The 22,409-nt window shown below is 40.0% G+C and overlaps 1 protein-coding gene across 6 annotated transcripts in view; it reads left to right on the top strand.

Moving 5' to 3' along the window:
* The window catches only part of LOC119653416, a 404,817-nt gene that overhangs the window by 317,131 nt on the left and 65,277 nt on the right, over positions 1-22,409 (top strand). For all 6 annotated transcript variants that reach the window (XM_038057986.1, XM_038057985.1, XM_038057988.1 and 3 more), the window contains one exon: positions 7,259-7,364. The gene's annotated coding sequence lies outside the window, so the exon portion shown is untranslated. The remainder of the gene's footprint in view (positions 1-7,258; positions 7,365-22,409) is intronic.

Here is a 22,409-nt window from a genome sequence, read left to right as displayed (position 1 = left end):
TCTTTATATTGACAGATCCTGAATGAAGTGGGTGAGTTGCGTTAAAGCTCGCAGAGTTATGGCTGTAAGTTAATGATGGCCACTGCCAGGAGCCTAAGTCTCTAATGTCAGAGGCAATTGAATGGCTAAAGAGAAAGTTCGTTAATAAGAGTGGGATTCTCGTCAAACCTAGTAATATCACGCTATATATTACAGGTTATATTACCGCAAAATTTGATGATTCTAGAAGAAAAGTAACAGGGTTTCCAGTGAATTTTTAAAATATATAGTTATAATCAATATACTATTGTTAACATTATTTTAATAGTTATCGGCGGGATACTTTGAGGACCAGATAAAATTCTTCACCCGAAGTTCGTACCTATTAATAGGAATAACCGTTCCTAAGAAAATGGATGCGACAGACAGTAAAATTTTTTGTCGTCAAATATGGTCATGTGGGGTATCAAATGAAAGGTCTCGATTAGTACTTTTCAAATCTTATTTTTGACATTGTTGTAATTTCTTCAACGGTCCCATCCTCGGAACCTACCCAACCAAAAAATCTGGAAAAAATGACAAAGCTATCACTATAAGCCTAGGCTCCGAAATACCTTTCCTACTGATATCTCTCCAAATTGCATTACCCTAATTTTTAGCAATTGAATGTAAAACCCCTCTTAAGTTCATCCTCGAAACATGAAATTTAGTAGTAGTGTATCTAGATCTACCAAGCTTGATGGAAATTGTACTATTACCAACAAAGTTATAAACGATTCGGTGCAAATTCTATCACGCTGAAGTGGATATTCTGACATAATGTAAGCATATGCATTACGTGCTAGGTGTAAATGAAAAAAATGTCCACTCAAATATTTTTACATGAGAAATACACAAAACCTTTCATATCTGAAGCTTCCAGCTTCTGGTTTTCCTATTTTTTTATGGATGAAGGTAAAAATCTGAAAATGTGGTGTGAAAATGTGTGGGGTAAAATTAACCCGACTTCTCCGCCCATAACCCCACAACACCCCTGCAAAGTATTGCTTCCCTTGGAAAGGGTCTAATTTACACCAGCATGATTAAGCCACGCATCTTTTGCACTTTCCGGGCGTTTCGTGTGTCGGTTATTGTTGCTTCCCACAATCGCCTCTCCTGCATGAAATTATGGGGTCCGATAGCTACATATGTTAAGAGCGTCGTCTAACTTCCGTTTCCGTTTCCGACAATGGAAGATAACTTGCATCAATTCAAAGCGATTCACGTGCTTCCTGTATCACCGTGTCCCTTGAGGAACTTCATTAGGTGGTAATTCAGTTCTCCTTTTTTTAGCTCGACCCATCTCGCAATGCACGGAATCAGTGTAGGGCCGCAGCGGTCTTTTCCGGAATTATGCCACCGTTGTTGACATGCCATATATACCTTATTAGATATTGTTATTTATGCGCTGCACACCCTCATCGCGATCGACCGGTATGCCTAACTAACACTTTTTTGGTTCGCCGTGTTGTTCAGTGTTCCCGCTCAGATTCTAACTTCCATAAAGTTCCACGTCCTCTCAACTACTACCACTGCCACGTCGTTTGTACGTTTGGCTCGGAAAGGCCAAGCACTTGGTCATACATAATGTTCCAGAGGAGGTGCCCGAATACGGAACCTGCTGTCACCACATATCCTTTCCCGCTTTATCCATTTCCTGCCAAAGAAGTTTCTCCGAGAGGTAACCCTCGATTATACGAGCTAAATAAGCAAAGACACCCAGTTTAGTCAAGATGCCTTTAATTCAACCTCAGTTGGTCAAGTCAAAGGCATTCCTGATATCCAACATCATCACCGCGAGGACCTCAGGCAGTTGCTAAATCCATCGTTTACTTTTTTTTGTTATGTCGATAACAATAGCAAAAATGAAGGAATCATTCTTTTTTTAAATAATCGCTACATCAACTGTCCTCTATCTTTCGTGTCAAACGTCTCATATTTCTAATAGAAGCCCATCTCCAAATATGAAATATACTGTTCAGGGTATAGACTTTCAAATAATATTTTTGAAATAAAATGTCAATAAGTCCTGCTGGCTTGTAAAGTTAGAATAATTACCGTTATTAAAGTTGTAATTTTGGAGAGGCTTTTAAAAAAATCTCCAAATATCCTTTTGTACTTTTTGCATATTTTAGTTGCTTCATGTATACGCCGTATAGTTGTGGACGTGTGAAAGCGACTTTCGAGGTTATATCATTTGATAAGCTACCATAACAGAATGACATCTGGGGGAGTTGTTTTGAATCCAAGAAGAATAACTGAATAAGCACCGTTTACGGAAAATTACGCTTTTTGGTTCCTACGATATGGGCAGTTGCTAATTGAGCCTACAAGGAATGTAACGTAGCCTGGATCAGGTGGACTTTATGGAAGACTCCAGACTTCATTCAGTTTTGATAAATGAAGACGCGAGTGAAAGAGCTTTGTCGATAACATGATTGCAAAATTTTCAGCTAGTGATTAGCAGTCATCTTAGATTACAAAGCGGTCAAAAAACGAGGGCGAACTTTATGTTGATCCTTAACTTGTGAACTTCATATTGATCCTTAAAATTCAGTCCAGAAGGCTAAACCAATGCAAATAAACGACAAACTCGATCATTTTAATGTTTGGAAAAATTTTCCATACATTCAATGCACTGCGCGTCGGCAGCAGAACAAACCTCTGCCTCTCCCTTCTTCTACCATGCATGGTCCAAATGTGTTTCTAAACCATGCGGACTTAATTTTAGCAGCGAATTTCAGAGCCTTCTTCGGAATTCTATTCAATCTCGAAGCCTTATTATCCCCAATTCGTCCACAGACCTCCTGTATTTTCTACTCCGGCACCCCGTGCCGTTGACTTCTTCTTCTTCATCTTGTGGAAAAAGATTATTTTGAGCAAAAGTGGAGGGCATGTCACTTGGTGTGGTTTTTGGTCACGAGTCCTGTTCATTGCAACCTTGTTGGTAGTCCTCATTTGCCTCAAGGCACAGTTGCTTCTAGCAAAACTTTCTCAGTGACCCGCTTACATTGCTGACTCACTTTTTCGGCAAAGCCTTAAAAAATGGCAATGAAGTATTGGTCGCTTTACTTTGTGAAATTTTCGATTGTTCTATGCTTAATAAAGGTTATTTTCACATAAAATCAGCTTGGTTGTGAAGAGTGTATGGCTGAAGATTTGGTTGTTTTTGCGCATGCCCGAGTTGACCCGTTGACTTTCCCTTCAAAGTCCTCGTTAAGGGGAGATATACACTTAGATGGTCGGTCGAACAATATCTTTTCATCGCATTTTCTTAGAGTTTAAGGTCTACAGAATATCTGGTGAAAATGACGAAGTAATATTTCGATAAAAAAGCCAGTTATAGCCAAGAAAGTGAAACGTATTTTGCGAGAGCTTTATTCATTCCCAAATTGTCAAACAGATTTTTCTGAAACGCACATTTTTCTCATGGGTATCCAGAATTTCTCGAGAGCCAATCAACCAATTGCCTTGAGGTTTCTCGAGGTCATTCTGTGCACCATTATCTAGTACTTGTCCAAGGATTTTTTTCCGCTATTTAGTTCTTGTTTTATAGACAAAGTAGTAACTAATAATTGGCCCAAAAATCAATATTTATGTTCAACCCATCCGCCATTTTGTCGTAATTTGATATTTTCAAAATCCGCTATGACAAGCTCTAGATTATAGTATCTAATTTGATCATTTTTTCGGTTTTTAAGGTTTTGTGTAAAACAAAACCTTATTAAAATCGATTCAATGTCTGTCTGTCACACGCATTTTTCTCCAAAACGGCTAAACCGATCCGAACGAAATTTGGTGGACAGATGGGAGCTATGAAATCCCACGCATACAGCGAGTGGCATAAATTTAGGTGTAGTTTAAAGGGGGGCTCCCCATACATGCAAAGGGAGGATTCAAAAATTTTTTTCACCGGATATAGTTGTGTATGGTATCAAATGGAAGGTCTCGATTTGTACTTTCCGAAACTGACATTAGTTTTGGCATAAATTGCAAAGTGCGTGAGTAAGGAGTCAAAATGTACGCACTTGAAGTGAGATAGGAATCATTTTCGGAAACTACCCAACCGAAAAATCGGTGCGCCTAGATGAAATATGTCCCATTCCGATATCTGCTCAAATAAACTTACTAATAGTATATTACTACTTTTTAGAAATTTACTGAAAAACCCCCCTTAAATTCATCCTAGGACTTCCGAATTTTGTACCAATATAGTGGACAATATTTCGTATATACTTGCTAAATTTCATGGAAATCTGGCAATTAACGCCAAAGTTATAGCAGTTCAAACTTAGCAATTTCGTGCGAATTTACTGCTTCCAAAGCCATGCAAATCAAATGCTGACGTCATAATTACCCGGAATAATTGACATTCGCGTGAAATATTAAAGTCGCATTTATGAAGAATCTATTTATCTGCAGCCCTTTTTAAGGTTTTGTGTAAAGCACTTATGTGAAATCTAATCTTCGAGAGATGTCCCATTCCGGTATCTGCTCAAATAAATTTACTAATAGTATATTATCAACTTTCAGAAATTGACTAAAAAACTCCCCTTAAGTTCATCCTAGGTGTACTAAATTTTGCACCGGCATAGACGATAGTCTCGTGCATACCCATGCACATGCAGTTCCATGAAAATCCAACTATTAGTGTCAAAGTTATAGAAGTTCAAACTTATCAATTTCGTGCTAATTAGCAGCATCCTAAGCCATACAAATAAGATGCTGACGTCATAATTAACGAGAATAATTGAAATTCGAGTGACATATTAAAATTCCATTCAAGAAGAATCTAATTCTCCCTAGCCCTTTTTAAGGTTTTGTGTGAAACAAAACCTTATTAGAATCGATTCGATGTCTGTCTGTCCGTCTGTCTGTCTGTCTGTCTGTCTGTCTGTCTGTCTGTCTGTCTGTCTGTCTGTCTGTCACAGCCAATTTATTCGGAAACGGCTGAAGCGATTGTCACGAAAATTAGTAGGAGTATGTGATCTGCCGTTCCCTTTACATGCAGCAACTGACGCCATTTTGCGTTAAGTTTAAGGGGGGGCTCCCCATACATGTAAAAGGAGGGTGCAAAATTTTTTTTCATAAAATGTAGCCCCACAAGGTCTCAATTAGTACTTTTCGAAACTGGTTCAATATTTGATATTGGGTGAAACATAGGGGAGTGAGGGCTCAAAATATGACCCCCAAAAAGTGTAACAGGTCTTGTTCTCAGAACCTATCCAACCGAAAAATCTGAAAAAAATTTCGGTAGTGCATCTCTACGAAATCTAGGCCTCAAAATATATCCGGTTCCGATATCTGCACAAATAAAGTTAATAATAGTATATTTCCACATTTTAGAAATTTACCCGGCACCCCCCTTATGTTCATCCCAGAAGTACAAAATTTGGTATGCATATAATGAAGAACATAATGCACAATTTGGTCAAGTTTGAAGAAAATCCTGCTATTATTAACAAAGTTATGGAGGGTAAAACTTTACAATTTTTTGTGAATTTCGTGCACTCTACAACCTGCATGACGTCATCATCACATATTAATTGGTCAATACCACAACGAAGTAAGTTCGTATAAATTGGATGGAAAAGAATTATTTTGTTTTAGTTCTTTAATCATTTGTATATGAATATCAATTATTCCAACGAGACATGTGTGTATGTAGGTATATAGTATATGCGTGCTAATGAACTTTGCGGGTAGAGCCTAATTCAGATAGATATAAGAAGTAAATCGGAAATATGGGTACGATCAATTTATATACGTGCCTATATGTGTACAGTATTCGAAAATAGGCAGTTTGTTTGTTTAGGGTGAGCGTAACATCTACGGCTGTAATATGTACGTATGTCTCGTAGTTTTGTAGCTGTATAGGGGTAGAAAAATGTGCGTTGAAATTTCTTACATAAGATGAACACAAAACCTTTATACCCGAAGCACGAGCTTCCGGTATTCCGACTTGTTTATATTTGATGTTGGTTAAATTGTTAGCATTTGCTAATAATATTAAACTCAGAGTGTGAAGTGTATGGGGTTGACCATTATCAACACAGCCTTCAGCCTTCAGTTCACAAGCGGGGTCGGCTCGTGGTGATCGGTTTCGTCATTTTACTTTATCAAATGCCTAATCAGGATGTAATCTCGAGATCTTTAAATCCCCATCCAGCGTATCAAGCCACCATTGTTTTGGCCGGCTTTTTGGTTGCTTCCGTTGCTTTCGATGTTCTGACCAATACTGGTTGTTGAATTTTCGTTAGCGTGAATTACGTGACCACACCATCGAAAACGCCTCTCTTGCAATTTTTCCACGATCGATGCAAACCCACATCGATCGCGGATATTCTCATTTCAGACGTAATCAAAACGTGTCAAGCCACCAGTGCAATGCAACATCTTCGACCGCATTACCGCAAGACGCCGTTCATTGTCCTTTATAGTCGGCCAACACTCAGAACTATAGACAGCGGCAGACGGACGACATTGCAGTAAATTTTAGATTTGGGACGTGTGCTGATACGTCGATCACAAAGAACACCAGTTGGGGAATGCCACTTCATCCAGGTTGCATTAATGCGTGAAACAATTTCATTACGCAGTTCTCCATTGGTTGATAGCATTGACTCGAGATATTTAAATCGCTGAGTTCTGGCAATGGCAGTAATCTGCCCTTCGAGATATTTAAATAGCTCAGTTCTGGCAATGGCAGTAACCTGCCCAGAACTGAGCGATTTTAATATCTCGGGTCAATGCTATAAGCCAATGGAGAACTACGTTATGCTCCTCACATAGGGAAACACAAAACCTTTTATACCTGAAGCGTCAAGCTTCAGGTTTCCGGACTTGTTTTATTTTCGGATGATTTTTGAAGAAACGCCAGTGGGTATCGTGTAGGCCAATTTTTTCACGGCGCTTCAAGGATTATACAATATCCTTGTATATTTTTGAGATTTTTAAATAAACAAAAATTAAACATATTTTTGAAAATATATACTTTTGGATAATGGCAACAGTTACATTTTCCCTAGATATCACCGTTGACAGTTGCTATCGCTGAAGAAGCAGCTCGAAATTCGATTGCATTAAGAACCGGAAATATTTAGGATCGTCGATACACTGCCTCTTATCCTTAAACAATAAAACTCAATTTCCCTCATGCTAAGTTAGCATCAGTAGCAATAAATAAAATAAACAAACAAAGATATAATTTACTAAACCGCAATCTTCCTTCTCCTTTCAGATTCATCCGATTTATATATTTAAAATTATATATGACATCTTCACGAGTAATTAGAGTACCAACAACCTTTATGGGAATTTGGTCAGCTGGTTGATATATAGCAAAGGTAAGTACATGCGTTACAAAGATGCATCGCTTTTTGCAAAACTCTCTGTTACACCAAAAGATAAAAAACATGTTTAACCGCCAATAATTGCTACATTGTGTACTAAGATCTGTGCATAATTGGAACGCAGATGAAATGCAACAAGAGATTTTTTCTTAAGCAACATCTATTTAACCGTTTCGAATGTTTAATCAGGAAAAAAAGTCTTACCCACAGACATTTTTCAGTAATTTACCACAAAGCCCATCCAATATCATGTTTGTTTCTTTGTTCAATCTGTTCACTGTTATGATTACACACACGCCTAAGTACGAAAGCCTTCAATTACCATCCAGTTCAAACAGCTGAAAATTGCAAGCAACAAATTATGTAATTCGGTTTTAATTTTTAATTGAATCGATCAAAGTACGTGTGCGCATGATGTACACATGTTTATAAATTTATGGGAGAATGCATTGTTTATAATGGCAATTGTTGGGTGGAAAATGGACAAGATAATTTCCTTCTATACCGCTCGCATAACGGGCATTAATGACGACCTGGGCGTTGCAGAAACAACGGTAGTGGTACAGGTTAATCGAAACTATCTAATTATATTGGTATTCGATTCAGTCATCTGACTCTTGATTTAAGCAACCTTACTTCGCCTCGGCGGTGATATCAGCTATGCAACACACACAACATATCAATTTTATCTTTGATCTTTTCTAGCTGGTGCACTAGATAATCCTGTTTGGCCACATATTCACCAGCCACTGCATCAAGCTAAACTTGAAAAAGCCGTTAGACGAATGGGGTTTCTTTTTGTTGTCGTTGAGGCACAAAGAAAATGGATAGGTCTCCTCTTTCTCTGCAATAAAATGTAGTTTTTACCTATACGCCATCAATAGTTTTCACATGGGTTTCCGGTATCACGGATGCAGTCATGCATATGTAAATGGGCACGCGGCTGATAGCATGCGTTCGAGGAGAGTCAGCTATTTGTGTTAAGATGAAAGATGCAATAGGTTCTGTGGACCATAAGTGCATTGACTTCTGCAACTGGCGAGTAGTGCGGGAGCTAGAGGAATCTCTAGAGCGAAGGTTCAATAAGCGGCATTCCAATCGATATGAGTTAGTTATTGGTGGAATTGAGTTGATTCTGATTGAAGGGGACACGTTCGGTGATGCAAAAATTGAAGAGATGCAATCGAGCAGACACTGTTTCTGCGAACTGGGGTGAATTGAAGAAGCAGATTTAATTGACTGGGAAATAGAGCAATCAATTATGCCATCTGGGAAGCTTGAGGTAATCGAATCACAAAATGTTTCCTACAATTTGCATTTTGATTCCATTATTGGCTGCTCATTGTTTTAAGTAAAATCAGCTCCATTCTTTCGGCTATAAATAGAATTGAGTTGTTAATTCTCAACGCAAATGGCACAAAATGAATTTTACAAAAATATTATTACTTATGCATTCCACCAGTCTCACCCAGGTATCCGGCTGTAGATGGTCAACTTGGTATTTGAGGTGGGCTGTCTTCCCGCTACCGTTTTTGAGTACATGCGAAGGTCAGATACAAGTGTGCATGTATCAGATAGTATTCAGTCTAATGCACCACTTCATTTTTGCGGTCACCCACCTTCTTCCGTTTTATAGCAATCGAGTATTGAAAATTTGCATTGAATTTATAGTCGAGTGCTTGCAAGTGTGTCGGTGGTTTGCATTGGAGGAATTGTTTCTTGCAATGACTACTGCCAACGCCTTTTTCTTGTTGATATTGCTGACAATGCGGAATTGTGGGGATTTGCTGAGCAGATTGAATCCATTTATAGTGAGAAGTTTGGATGGTATGACTATTGGATAGTCTGGCTGCTGCTAGTTGCCACGACCGTAGTGAGGCATACGCATATATGCAGAATAAATTGACTATTTGAAAGTATCAATAGAAGTGATTTGGGCTGTTCTTAATGACCTTTCATGACGGAATGGAATTATACACTGATAGCTTCAATAAATTAACTGCAAAACCTCTAACAAAAGGAATGCGATAAGAGGCAAATCGATGGAATTTGCCTACCTGTTAGTATCAATGATATCCCTCGGAACTGTTAGATGAAAAGCACGGTTAGTCTCTTAAAGTATTCTCTACGCTCTGCTCTAATAATAGTTGGATTCACTTGTAACATAATAGAACTGAGAAACGGAACAAGTTGCCGCCCAAATTTCGGTGTGCTCGATAATAAAAAAATATACTAGCAATGGAAACCTCCCCTCTCCCTCCCTTCTCCTTACGTGAAAGTTAGTTTTCCCTACTGTTTTATAGTTCACCTTGAAAATTTCATTATATGCTATATTCTTCCGTGGTTTTGGATTACAATTACGCTGCAAGATGCTCTACAATGCGTTGACGGTATTCTTCACTTTCCTTACGCCACACCCACCCTCCGATACCGGATAGCCGCACTGCACGTTTTAAAAAATATATACCTTTGTTTCCGCCTGGATCGTTATCCTTCTATTCATTGTCGTTTAGTCTAGTCGTCATTGTGTAGTCACTCATTTTCATGTCACCTCTGTCTTTTTATCAACATAGCTCTCCTCATATCTACTGGTGCATACGCTGACAGCCTCTGAAGATACTTTCTTGCTTTTTTGGTCGTTCATTCCTCTGGGATGATTGACCAGGAGACACTTTTCGAATCGCTTTCTGAATTAGGGGCTTACTCTCTTTTCGTTCTTTAACAACCACGGAATAAGCGAAGCTTGAACAAACATTTACCGCTGCCCTTTCAGGCGCATCTTTCATTATGCAAACACCAAATGGAATTATTTTTTGCTTTTTTTTGTTTCGGGATTGAGGAGTCCTAAGTCCGCATCAGGCCGTCGGATTGAACCAAATGGAGAGCCAGTTACTCCCCCGTCGACTACAAAAAGTGAGAGTAGGGGGAGCCGAGGGAACCAATTTTTTCAGAAACTTCTTTCCGGCTTAATTGTTTGTAGTAGATTTCTTTGTAAGAGCTTCGATATTCTTGGGGCTGATATGTCAAATTGCATGAGACTATAGTTCATGCCACGCATTTCACCATCATCATCATCATCAACGGCGCAACAACCGGTATCCGGTCTAGGCCTGCTTTTATAAGGAGCTCCAGACATCCCGGTTTTGCGCCGAGGTCCACCAATTCGATATCCCTAAAAGCTGTCTGGTGTCCTGACCTACGCCATCGCTCCATCTTAGGCAGGGTCTGCCTCGTCTTCTTTTTCTACCATAGATATTGCCCTTATAGACTTTCCGGGTTGGATTATCTTCATCCATACGGATTAAGTGATCCGCCCACCGTAACCTATTGATTTTATCCACGACCTGACGGTCATGGAATCGCTCATAGATTTCGTCGTTTGAAATGAGTGCAGATTGACTTTAGGTAAAGTTTACGCAATATTTCCGCAGATCTATAGATTTCTGCTCTATGGAACAATCACAGAAACCCTTGGATTTTGGGAACTGTTTGGGAGGTAGATTCCAAAACAGGTGATAGAACAACCCACATTGAATCAGGTGTAAACACCCGAACAGCTTTTGAAGCTCCACAAACTAGAATCGTCTGTCTTCCTCCCCGGACACTTTTTGAGGAATATTTAAATTTTTTTATAACCAAAATGGCAGCTGGCACGTCTCTCCCGAGTTACAAAATCAGATCACTGTGGAGGTAAAACTGATCTAGTGCTAATCAACGTGCAATACCGGAATAAGGCCCAGTTACATGGCGCCTCGATTTATCAGGTATCGCTGCCATTTGGGCTCAGAACAGCCAAGACCGGGGAGATGGCTTTATCTGGATTTTATGCTTAGGGGTAACGTTTCTCAGCGTTTATCTAATACCGATAAGATGTCGAATTTTCGACATAGTCTTGATGCTATAAGGGACACTGCGCTGGGCGTGGAGCGGCGGAACTTGGTTGGGGATGACTCCACCGTGAGGTTACTTAAATGTGGCATGCCTGATTCAGACTTCAAAGACAAGTCGATTCTAATAATGGCACCGAGAACCGCGCTCATAGTTTCAAGCAGCAGAACCACACCAACATTCCGGCGGCTGCAAAGGAAGTAGTTTCGTAGTGTCTTCAGTGGGTCACCCTATTACGTTCGAAGTGGTTAACGTTATCTTCCGGTGCGCACTAGCCTCACGTTGAACCTGCGCGTGAAATGTCGCGAAGGTAATTCTCAAGAGATTGGTCGAAACCTCTTGGATCAAGCAGACTTGCAATGGAGGACACTTCAGGCGGGATTGCGCCGTAACTGGCACTTCACACTTCAGCTATAAACCTTGTAACAACGGCCTGAGGAGCGCCCATGCTCCGGAGAGGTACAGCGAAAATTGGTGGCCTGTGGAACATTTAAACTGTCGGAGGGACGCATGCGCCACAATGACAGGATGCAGATCAGCTAAAAAAAGAAAAATCGAGGCTCTATGGGAACCGCGTTCAACTAATGCCGAGCAGGTGAACTGAATTGTGCATGGCATTATTCCCTACAGATCCATTTCAGGAGTGTTTCATAGTCGCTGGTGAACCTGACCTCCCATCTACATTTAAATCAGTGTATGCTTGATATAGCCGGGAAAATTTACGAAAAGCTTCATGAGAAGTGAATTGCTGCCGATGATTATAGAGCAGGCAGATCCATATTGAACGCTGTTATGGAGGATGTTTTTACTGGTTATTGGGCTGAGGCGAGTAATGCTTGATGTCAGATATACGTTCAAGTCAAACACCTTGGATGTAGTCCGGTGTGCTCTATGGCCTCTATGGGGAAGTATATCGAAATGCCTTGCGCAAATGTAGACACCGGAAAACTTACAGGTAGCGTTTGCATGTTACGCTGTCTGAAAACCGACTGTAATGGTGATCGCGGGGGTTTATTTCCGTTTCCTTCCTTACCAAGGAACTAAAATCGTCTACAAGCGCAAAGGAAGGGGCGAAGAGAAGGCACTCAGGGGAGATGGTTCCTCGTGTTACGCAATAGTTCAGGCTCTTGTTTTCAAGAAGATTGAGCTTGGCTAGTGGACGAACCGGATCGCAGAGGCTTCTTCAGATTTACAATTCCCTTCCTCCTCTCCCTTGCTTTGGCGAATGGAATTCCCGGAGTTGCAAGTTCGTTAAGGCAAGTCTCTGAAAATGGGGTGATATGTAGTTACTAGTCCGATGGCTTCCCGTTTTGGGAGTCCAACTTCATTAGAAAACATAGTTTAAACAAAAAAATTCAGAGCGGCACATATTAATGAACTATTTGTTCCATTTCCTAAGCTTTTCTAATTTCAGAGAGTTCTAATTTTCGACCGGCTGTTATAAGTGGATCACTGGAGCGTCCTACATATTTATAGCTCCAGCAGGTATCCAAGGATCGAAAAAGATAGGGTATATATAGGTAGTTAATATGATATTCTCCTTCCCTTGAAGATCTTCAACAGGTCGCCCATAATAATAATAACAATCTTTGACGCAACAATCCATATTGGATCAGCGTCTTGAAGACCGTAACCGTACACTACAAGATTACATTACCCTGTAGGAGGCAATGTGGTCAGCATTGTACTCGCCCGAGATTATTACCTGGGTTTGACCGAGATACTCGTTCATAGCTGAGTCGACTGTGCTCTAACCACTCAGTTATCCGGTCACCAATACGGCGTTGATAACGCAAGATATAACGCAAAGATAACCATCTCTAAATTCCCCAGGAGCCGGAAAACATCGAGGATTGATGATGCGATCGTAAAAATAATCAAAACTTCAAAGGCTAAGGGTCCCCCTCAAACCCGAGGGAAAATCGCAGACTTTTCTAGCCTGGGATGGATGTAGGCAAAATAAAACTGATGGATGAGGTTTTAATAGAAATTAAGCATCTCTAAAAAGCGGTGACCAATAGATTGGCTAAACTTGGCATCGTCCTCAACCTTGCTCAGTTGGAGTTAGATAGGGTTCACGCTCCGCATAGCATTGTGCTCAGAAGAGAGTATCCCATCACGTTGTCGAGAAAACACCAGCTAACCTGACAGAAAATTATCCTCACTTACCAGTGTTCATTGTGGATGTCACCGGGCTTACTAGCTTGTCTTCACCTTCCACCGAAAGTTCCGCTTTCTCGCGTCCAATTTCTCTGGACATCGCTACACTTAATGGTGTAGCAACGACGATGTCTTCATTCCCAAGAAACTTTACCTTCTCTCGCAATGCCTTCCGTTATCGTCGGCTGAAAAAACACTTGGGCTAGACTGGTAATGCCGACAGTGCGAGGAAGTGATGCGACGCTCATTGTCGCGGTGACTAGCTAAAAAGTTATCCATCCCTAATCAGGAAGGATTTTGCTGCTTCATCAGTGCAAAAGTGTTGTCTGTATTGGCAGGGAACATTGCTTATAATAAATGACGCCAATATATTGTTCATCGCCGAAATAGTTATATATATATTAAAGAAAGTTGACGCTCAATTTCTTCAATGGAAATTAAAGCACTCCTTTCCCACGCACTTTTCAATTTCTATTAAAAGTTCATCCGCCAGTTCGTTCGGTCAACATCCAGCCCGCGTTAATTTGTCTTAAAAACGGTTTATTTGTTTGAAATTAATTTCATTTGTTAAAGAGTTAATTTCATTTAACTATTTAGTTAAGTTCATTTATCAAAGCGTTGATTTAATTAAACGAATGCTAAATTTGTCTTGCAACCGGTATATACCCGGGAGATATGAAAGGACCTAAAAAGAGAAAATGCGTGCGCGGTTGCTTGCGCGAAACGTATTCGATCGAAAGGGCGAAGCAACTCAGATATGGTATTCAATAGTTTTGACGACGCACCAATGGGGAAAGTGACCATTTTGAAGCCATATAAAACTTCTTCAGATTACATGCCTCCAATTCATTCCTTTGGGAAATATAGAGCCTTCTACAAAATCTTCCTTCTTCCAATTTTCAATCAGACTACTGCGCAATTGAAAAGCCTACCATAGCAAGATAGAAGAATGAAAAATGAAGACAGACATCTATAGCGACTGGGAATCCAACCCGGGATAGCGAGATCGAGAAACTGATACTCAACTAACTGCTGCTGTTACTTATCGCTACTATCCTGGATCCTGGATCCGTAGCCTACACAATGACGAAATCTATAAGCGATACCATGACCGTCAGGTTGTGGGTAAAATCCGGCTCAATAGGTTACGGTGGGCGGGTCACTTAATCCGTATGGATGAGGATGATCTAGCTCGGAAAGTCTATAAGGGCAATATCTATAGTAGAAAAAGAAGACCAGGCAGACCCTGCCTAAGATGGAGCGATGGCGTAGGTCAGGACGCCAGACAGCTTTTAGGGATATCGAATTGGTGGACCTTGGCGCAACCGAGATGTCTGGAGTTCCTTATTAAGGCAGGCCTAGACCGGATACCGGTTGTTGCGCCGTTGATGATGATCCTGGATAAAGTAGCTTCTAATTCTAATTCTGACTGCCCTGCTGAATACTCTTGCATAATTCATAGAGGTCTGTAGTATATGCTTTTGGAGCAATGCCTTCAAATAATGGAAAGCTACTCATGCCCGGCGATGTTTAGGCCTAGCGAATGAATTCTCATATTCAGTATTCATGAATATTTGACATTAATACAACAAACATGACGCACGTCTAGTGTCAATATAATCATTGAACATCCGCAAAAAAGACTAATTGAATATCGAATTCAAACGATAAAATCCATTAAAACTCTGGAAACAATTTACATCCTAAATCCTCTTTCAACTATATTATGACTGACCTTCTATGGGTGATATCTGACATAGGACCCCCGATTTATAGTTTGTTTATACAACTTTTCCCAACTTGATATCCAAATCTGTTAGCTATTATGCATCTATTGAATGCACTCTCATTGATCCCGACAACATTCGGGGCAGTGATTGTTGGAAACACTATAAAATGCATCCGTTCATGGAAGCCATAAATACGCTGTGTTCATCAAGAGTTATACTCAACCATATGCAGTGCAGATACTGGTCCATATACACTGATTTTAGTATGTCCGTTTAGATATTCCTTCCAGGAATATCAATGAACAGATACCATATGAATTTTCCTGGAAATAAACTGAATTGGACTTTTATTTTGACATTGGGAGGCAATTATATTGGGTATAATATCCAAAGATATTTCCTTGTAAACCGATAAACAAAGGAAAACTTCACAGAAGTACTCTAATTACGTAGAACTAAACAAATATATCTTTAATTTCTTGTATTCTTGTGTGTAAATATTCCCAATAGCGCAACTAAACAATAACGTATCTAATCCCAATGTTAACATGTACCTTGCCCAAAAGTAGGCTTCAACAGAATAGTTAACTTCAAGGAAAAATTAACTTCCAAAAATCACTATTCTTCGTCCTTAACATTTCACTCTTCAAATAAATTTCCACCTTTGCTTCCAGTTAACCATCATTTGTGAACAAACTTTCCGATATCAGCCATCCCCCCTGGATTATTTGGAAATAATTTAAAATATCAACAGAGTTCTTCGAAGTAGTAAACTTTCTCCAAAATAATTCTATCTTAAATCAATAGAGCATAGTGCATTCCCCTATACGAGTACAGCTTACAATTTTATCTTACTTGGTAGATACTTTGCATACTTAATGCATTCCTTAATTTATTCATTAGATAAACTCATATTTTCATAGGAGGAAATGCAAGGTTCCCATTCGAAGTTTTCCCCAATTTAAAGTGTTTGCTGTGATGTAACTTAAATGCAATCTTTATCTTTGGCTTTGTGAAATGAATACATAGCAGAGTAACGAACCAGAACTATTAGTGAGAGGGAGCGGTGCGTACTTGTATCTATTCTCAATAATTGTCTTGAAAATCAATGGTAGTGTAACTATAATAGGAAGATGCAAAAATAAGTTTTGTTCAATGAATCTGATCTTCATTAATGGGGTAAAATCTGTGTACGTCTATAAATAAGGAGAGAAGATTTGTAAAAAGAAAATGAGTAAGTTGAAAGGAATTCATTCTCGACTAAATTCTAAAATTGAAAATACAAAATCAAAACTGCACTCTCCCCTATTCCAAAGTAAATTACGAGAGCAAACTTTAGATAGTTTTCGTCCAAGTAAAGATTTTCAATAATAGAATCTTTCTGATAGGTGGTGCTTGAGATAATTCAGTTTTCGCTAGCAGACTTGTACTTCCCATCGTTCCTACTATACTTGAGGTGCTATTGCAATGGAACATGGAGCTGCTATGTTTCATTCTTCTGTCCTGAAACAATAAGTCCTTCCAACAAGGGCTTTTCTGAATCCTTTCGTTTGGAATACTGAATTTCTTATTTTCTTGAATGAAAGTGGAGCAGGAAATTAAGATGAGTTTGTAGATCCGAATCGAAAGTGGACGGGAAAGTAATAGTTGTATAAACTCTGTTAAATGGAATACAAACTAAGTAATTGGACTGAATTTAGATATTTCATTCATGCCAGAAGAGTGGAGCCGGAGACTCGTTTGAATTTGATTTATATTATAATAATATGATATGTGTGTATATACTGCGTAATGACAGGAGGTGTTTAGGTGGGAGTCCGACGACTTACGGTTGCAGCAATTTCTCACCAAAAAAAAAGTAAAATACGTTATCAGTTAACAGAAAAAGATAAAATGTTGATTATTACTGTTTTCATCTTCAAACCATTAACTTTCTCTTTTGATGGAATGGAAGTTATTAGCTTATAGGCAGATATACATAACGCAGTTGAATTCCGTAATCCTATCTTCGTTTTTGGACAGCCTTTTGTAGCGAATTTTTGTAATTGGAGCTTGAGTCCTTGATTCTTAACTACATTTATGGGATTATTCATATGAAAGTCCCGGGACAGAGTGCACATCCGTGTTGGCGATTGTCAATTGCTAGAGAATAATTATACAAAATTTTCGAAAATTGGCGAAACCGTTTGGGTCAGCCCATAGCAGATCGCAACTCCGCTGAAGTACTCATCGAGAAGCGATTGCTTCGGTAGAACCATATTTGAGTATGCGCTGACTTGACCGGTAAAGTTTGGATATTTCCTGACGAAAGACATGATTGTGAAAAATAACGTTTTTTTATGGTAGATTAATGCGTTTACGTATGGATTATTGGACACCTGGAACGCTACGCTGTAGGAATACCAACCAAATACATCTACGTCCACAAAACTAGTCTGAAACCGTTTGACACACTACTTCCGGCAGTCCTAACTTAGTTATCCTTCACACTAATAAATTTCTCTGCCGGAAGGGGGAAGGAGCGAGGAGGAAAGCAATTATTAGTTCAAGGAACCCAGGGAGCTAATAATCCCATCCGGGCTTTCACTCCATTTTAGAAAATGCAGTCACGAAAACGTGCCCTCTCATTATTGCGCAGGTAAGACTGAAAGCCTCCATGTCCACTTAGAAGATGAGTAAGGAAATAATCAGTCTCAGCATGCATTTGATTCCGGCTCGAATCTAAATCGCCGATGAACCGCGCCTCTTAGTTTATTTTGTCAAGAGAATTGTCATTCATTTAGTCAATGTTGTTGGTCTTTACGAGCAACCATTTCTCATGAGTCTTCTGCTTTGAGTCGGCTTTACCTTCCTTAAGAGAGGGTAACGGAGACTACTCCGCGATCATCATCACAACTGGTTCTGACGTTCTGGCGTGATAGGCAGACCCAAAGCTCTTCGTTTCTGCACTTAGGCAAGGAGCTTATGATACACCTCCTTGGAGGCGTCAGCCGTATAGCAGGACAGCAGCCATAGAGCAGAAGGGTCTACATTGCACACATAAGAATACATATCTTGATAGATGTAGGACCTGCAGGGTTTTTCATTAACCTACGTACGGTCGGGACTCTAGCTGTAGCTTTGTACGGTGCTACTTTGATTTGCTCGAGAAAACTAATTTTTGAATTGAGCATTGATTTCAAATCGCCGATCTATATGGGGCACAGGATCGGGACTCTTCTTTTAGCTAAGATGACGACTTTCGCAACCATATGCCAAGTTCGCTTTTGCGCCTTTTTAACAGTGCGTTGTTGTGGCAAGAAGTGTCGCCAGATTGTCTGCATAACGCGGAACTCTTCTGGGATGTTAGATCTGACCATTGAGTGGAGTTCTGTTCACCTCCGAGGTGATCGCCATCCTCCTCTGGTCCTCTAGTGTCATAGAGCAGTCTCTCAGGTAATCGCTCGATATTCGTAAGAGATAGCTCGGCATGTGAAATGAATTTTCTAGTATACCTCGCATATCCGCTCATCTTCCGGAATTAAAGACATTCCTGACATCAAGCGTTACGAGGAGCACTACCCGGCGGATGTGAGCCTCAACTCCAGGAACAGCACCCACGACCTCCATAACATAATCAAACTGCCTTGAAGATAAGTGCCCGACAGCTCATATCACTTTAACGAATCTTTTCCCAATAAGATTTTCGAGCACTTTCCCGTGTCAAACATATACAGTGGTCAGTTTGCAGGCGGAAGCTTAGGGTTTCCTTTTATTTTGCCGATCAACGCAAGACTCGCAAGGAAAAACGTCATCCTTCAGACAAGCGTTGAATGCGCCGAGCAGTAAATTTGGCCGATGTTGGAATACCAGTTTATATAGTTCTGCCGGGATACTATCAATATCTGGTGCCTTACATAAAAAATAAGGTTTGGGTACAATAATTAGCACATAATGTAATTGCCAAGTCCCATGTGCGTTCTGTTTGAGAAGACGAACTTAAATCCATTCTAGCCTATTTGACTGTTAAAAGCGGCAAAAAATAATAAGATAGTTAATTTCCTTTCGCATTTTGACGGAATTCCGTAATGTCCCAGTAGCGCCGGCATTATTGGGTTCGTCGCATTATGTCACGTTTTTAAGGTTTTGTTTGTAAAAAATCGGTTCAATGTCTGTCTGTCTGTCCGTCTTTCCGTCTGTCCGTCTGTCCGTCTGTCTGTCTGTCTGTCACAGGCATTTTTCTCAGAAACGGCTATACCGATTAAACGAAATTTGGTGAGAAGGTGGGAACTGTGGACCTCCAGACATGCAGTGAGTAATATCCTCCTACGTTGAGATTTAGGGGGGGGGGGGGGGGTCCCCATACATGTAAAAGGGGCGTGTAAAATTTTTTTTCACCAAATATAGTCATGTTGGGTATCAAATGAAAGGTCTCGATTAGTACTTTTCGAAGCCGGTCTTAGTTTTGAGATCTGTTAAAAAGGCGGGGAGTGGGAGGGGTGCAAAGTGATGATTTCTTTAACGGGGCCATTCTCAGAAACTACACAACCGAAAAATCTGAAAAAAAATCATGAAGCTGCCTCTATACGGTACCCAGGCCTCAAAATACTCTCCATATCGATATCTGTTCAAATTAAGTTAATAATAGTATATTACCGTATTTTTAGGAAAATTGAGTAAAACCCCCCTTAAGTTTATGTCAGAGTTATAAAAGTTGGTAGTAGTATAAAATATAATATGAAGCATATTATCTCTAAGTTTGATCAAAATCATACTATTGGTAACAAAGTTACCGCAGCTATAAGTTGCCTTACCGTGTAAATTTACAACCCGAAGTACTAAATCTGATATGCTAAATGCATATTCTTAACGGGCTACGTACAAATGGGATAGTTCTACACTCAAATATACTCACACAAGAAACAAACAAAACCTTTCATACCTGAAGCGCCCAGCTTCCGGTTTCCCGACTTGTTTTCAGTAATAAATAATGCTAGTATCCTATCAGACGGTATGCTTTTTTAAAATCCTCAGTGATTTTCTCCTGCTCAATTTTGTTAGCCCCGAGTTTGTGAAGAAGTGCCTTAAAATCAAGAATTTACTCTTTTCGTTCTGTGGTATCTTCCATTATTCTTTAAGTGTGAAGCTTCTTGTAATAAAGTGTGTGAAATAAAAGTTGGAGAAAGTGTATCATGTCAACCAGCCGTTAGAGTCTATAGTCCTTTGTCATTTCTCAGACCATTCGAGGATCCCAATAAGAAAGACGCTTGTTGACTAAATTGTGACCTTATTTTTAGAAAAGTGCTTGCCACTGAAAATGTCGACATAGGTGGTAATCTGAATTTCAACTTTCTATTTAGATTTCCCGGAGAAATCCCCAAAAACTCACTTGTTTGGATTCCAAAATTAACCAAAGGTGAAAATTTTCGGGCAGCCAGGCATTGCAATTAGAGTCATTATGGGTTCCGCATATACGAAAAGGCTGAAGTATATCAGGTAGTGCCTTTGAAAAGATGATGATGGCTTTTGAATTTAAAGAGCTGAAGATCACCACTCCTGTCAGCAGTTCTAAATGTATTTCATTTGGTATTGCACGAAGCTAATGCAGAAAGTAAGTGTACTGGGTATCTGATGTTCGTAAGGAATGGTTTCTCGGAATTCTGACAAGATTGTCATAGACCAACTCGAGGATAGTATGTTGAAAACTCTCGACCCAGAATTATATCTTGCTGAAAATATCGGCCAAATCTTCCGCCCAGTGTGAAGTCCGCGCCGTCACCCGCGAAATTTAAAATTGAGATTTTTAATGTTTTTAATGGGCTTAAAGCTGTTTATCCGGGTTATCTACTATACGCCTGAAATAAAAGCATATCCTCAATAGTTGCGTCACATGTTTTCACCCTACGAGAAAAACGGGAGTGCATGCTAACAAAGGGATGTCTGTTGAATGACAATTCTAAACCTTACGCAACTAATGCCAGGAAGTAACTTCTGGACTCCTTTGGGTGGAACGTTGCTCTGACTTCGATTTCAGATTACTATCTGTTTACTTCTCTGAAGGAAGGAAGATAGGAAAAAGTCAAGTGTCGGAATCAAAGCCAGTATCCTCTTAATACGAACACAAAATATAGAATTACTAGTGAGCTAGAAAATCGGCTGGGAAAGCAGTCTTTTGATGGTCAAAGTATTGTAACTGTAGTTCATATGGTTATAGGTATTTGCTAGATAACGAAATAAAGATATATTCACAAAGGTTTGACTCCAGAACTGACATTTTGTCGTTTATTTCGTTCGTATCTTAACATTCAATCTTGTCCTGCCATCCAATGTGCCACATAAGGACTACTTTCAATGAATGTTGTTTCAGGAACTCCTTTTAGATGAATTGCATAAATTAGGGGAGTCAGTCAAATATATTTGGAAGACCTCCAGTTTTCCTACGAATTGTCCTGACTTGCTTATTCAACTTCCAAACTTACTGCGAATTTTATTTTCATTCAGTCACAATAGAAGCTTCCTCCGTTCAGTGAAAATTTTTCGATCACAAAAGAAGTGCAACCTTCAGAAATGTTATTATTATTCTGTTAAGGGAAAGTCGCACCGCGTCCTTGAAGAACTATTGTGCCCCTTTTACTGGTTATAGTGTACCTGTTGATCATAGTATCTCAAGCAGGCCTGTAACCGTTAGGAACTTTAGTATGCTCCCCACTTCCAGAAGTTTCAGCTTTGCATCTGGTATTAAGTGTTCTCCCAGATGTATCGACCTACTTTGCACAAGTGCCGGACACTGTCCTAGGACGTGCATAGAGGTTTCGTCCTCCTCCTCACAGAACCTGCAGGCAATGTCCGTAGATATCCTTAGCTTCCCTAGGTGATAGTTCAGCCGACAACGACCAGTGAGAATTCCCACTATGATTCGGAGGTTCTTTTTGGTGAGGTTTAAGCAATCCTTTGTACGCATGGGTTCGTATCCCCCAATAAGAACCCCGGACTGCTCCATCCCTGGTAGGCCCGCCCAATATAGTTCCCTCAACCGTTTCTTAGATTCATAGCCATGAAACCGTTTCCGATTCCACAGAAGGGTTCTGGCCCGTGTAAAGGCATCCCTGCTCCCTTCTTAGCTAGTTCATCCGCTGCCTCATTGCCTTCCAACCCAGCATGGCCTGGAACCCAAAGTATCCAGACCTTGTTGGACGAGCCGAGTGTATTCAGTCTCTTAAGACATTCCCATACCAGTTTAGAGTTCATCTGGTTGGATCTAGGTGCCTTGATCGCTGCTTGG

Source organism: Hermetia illucens, chromosome 4, assembly GCF_905115235.1.
Source record: "Hermetia illucens chromosome 4, iHerIll2.2.curated.20191125, whole genome shotgun sequence".
In the NCBI taxonomy this organism is placed as follows: Eukaryota; Metazoa; Arthropoda; class Insecta; order Diptera; family Stratiomyidae; genus Hermetia; species Hermetia illucens.
This window is presented reverse-complemented; position numbering and strand designations above follow the sequence as displayed.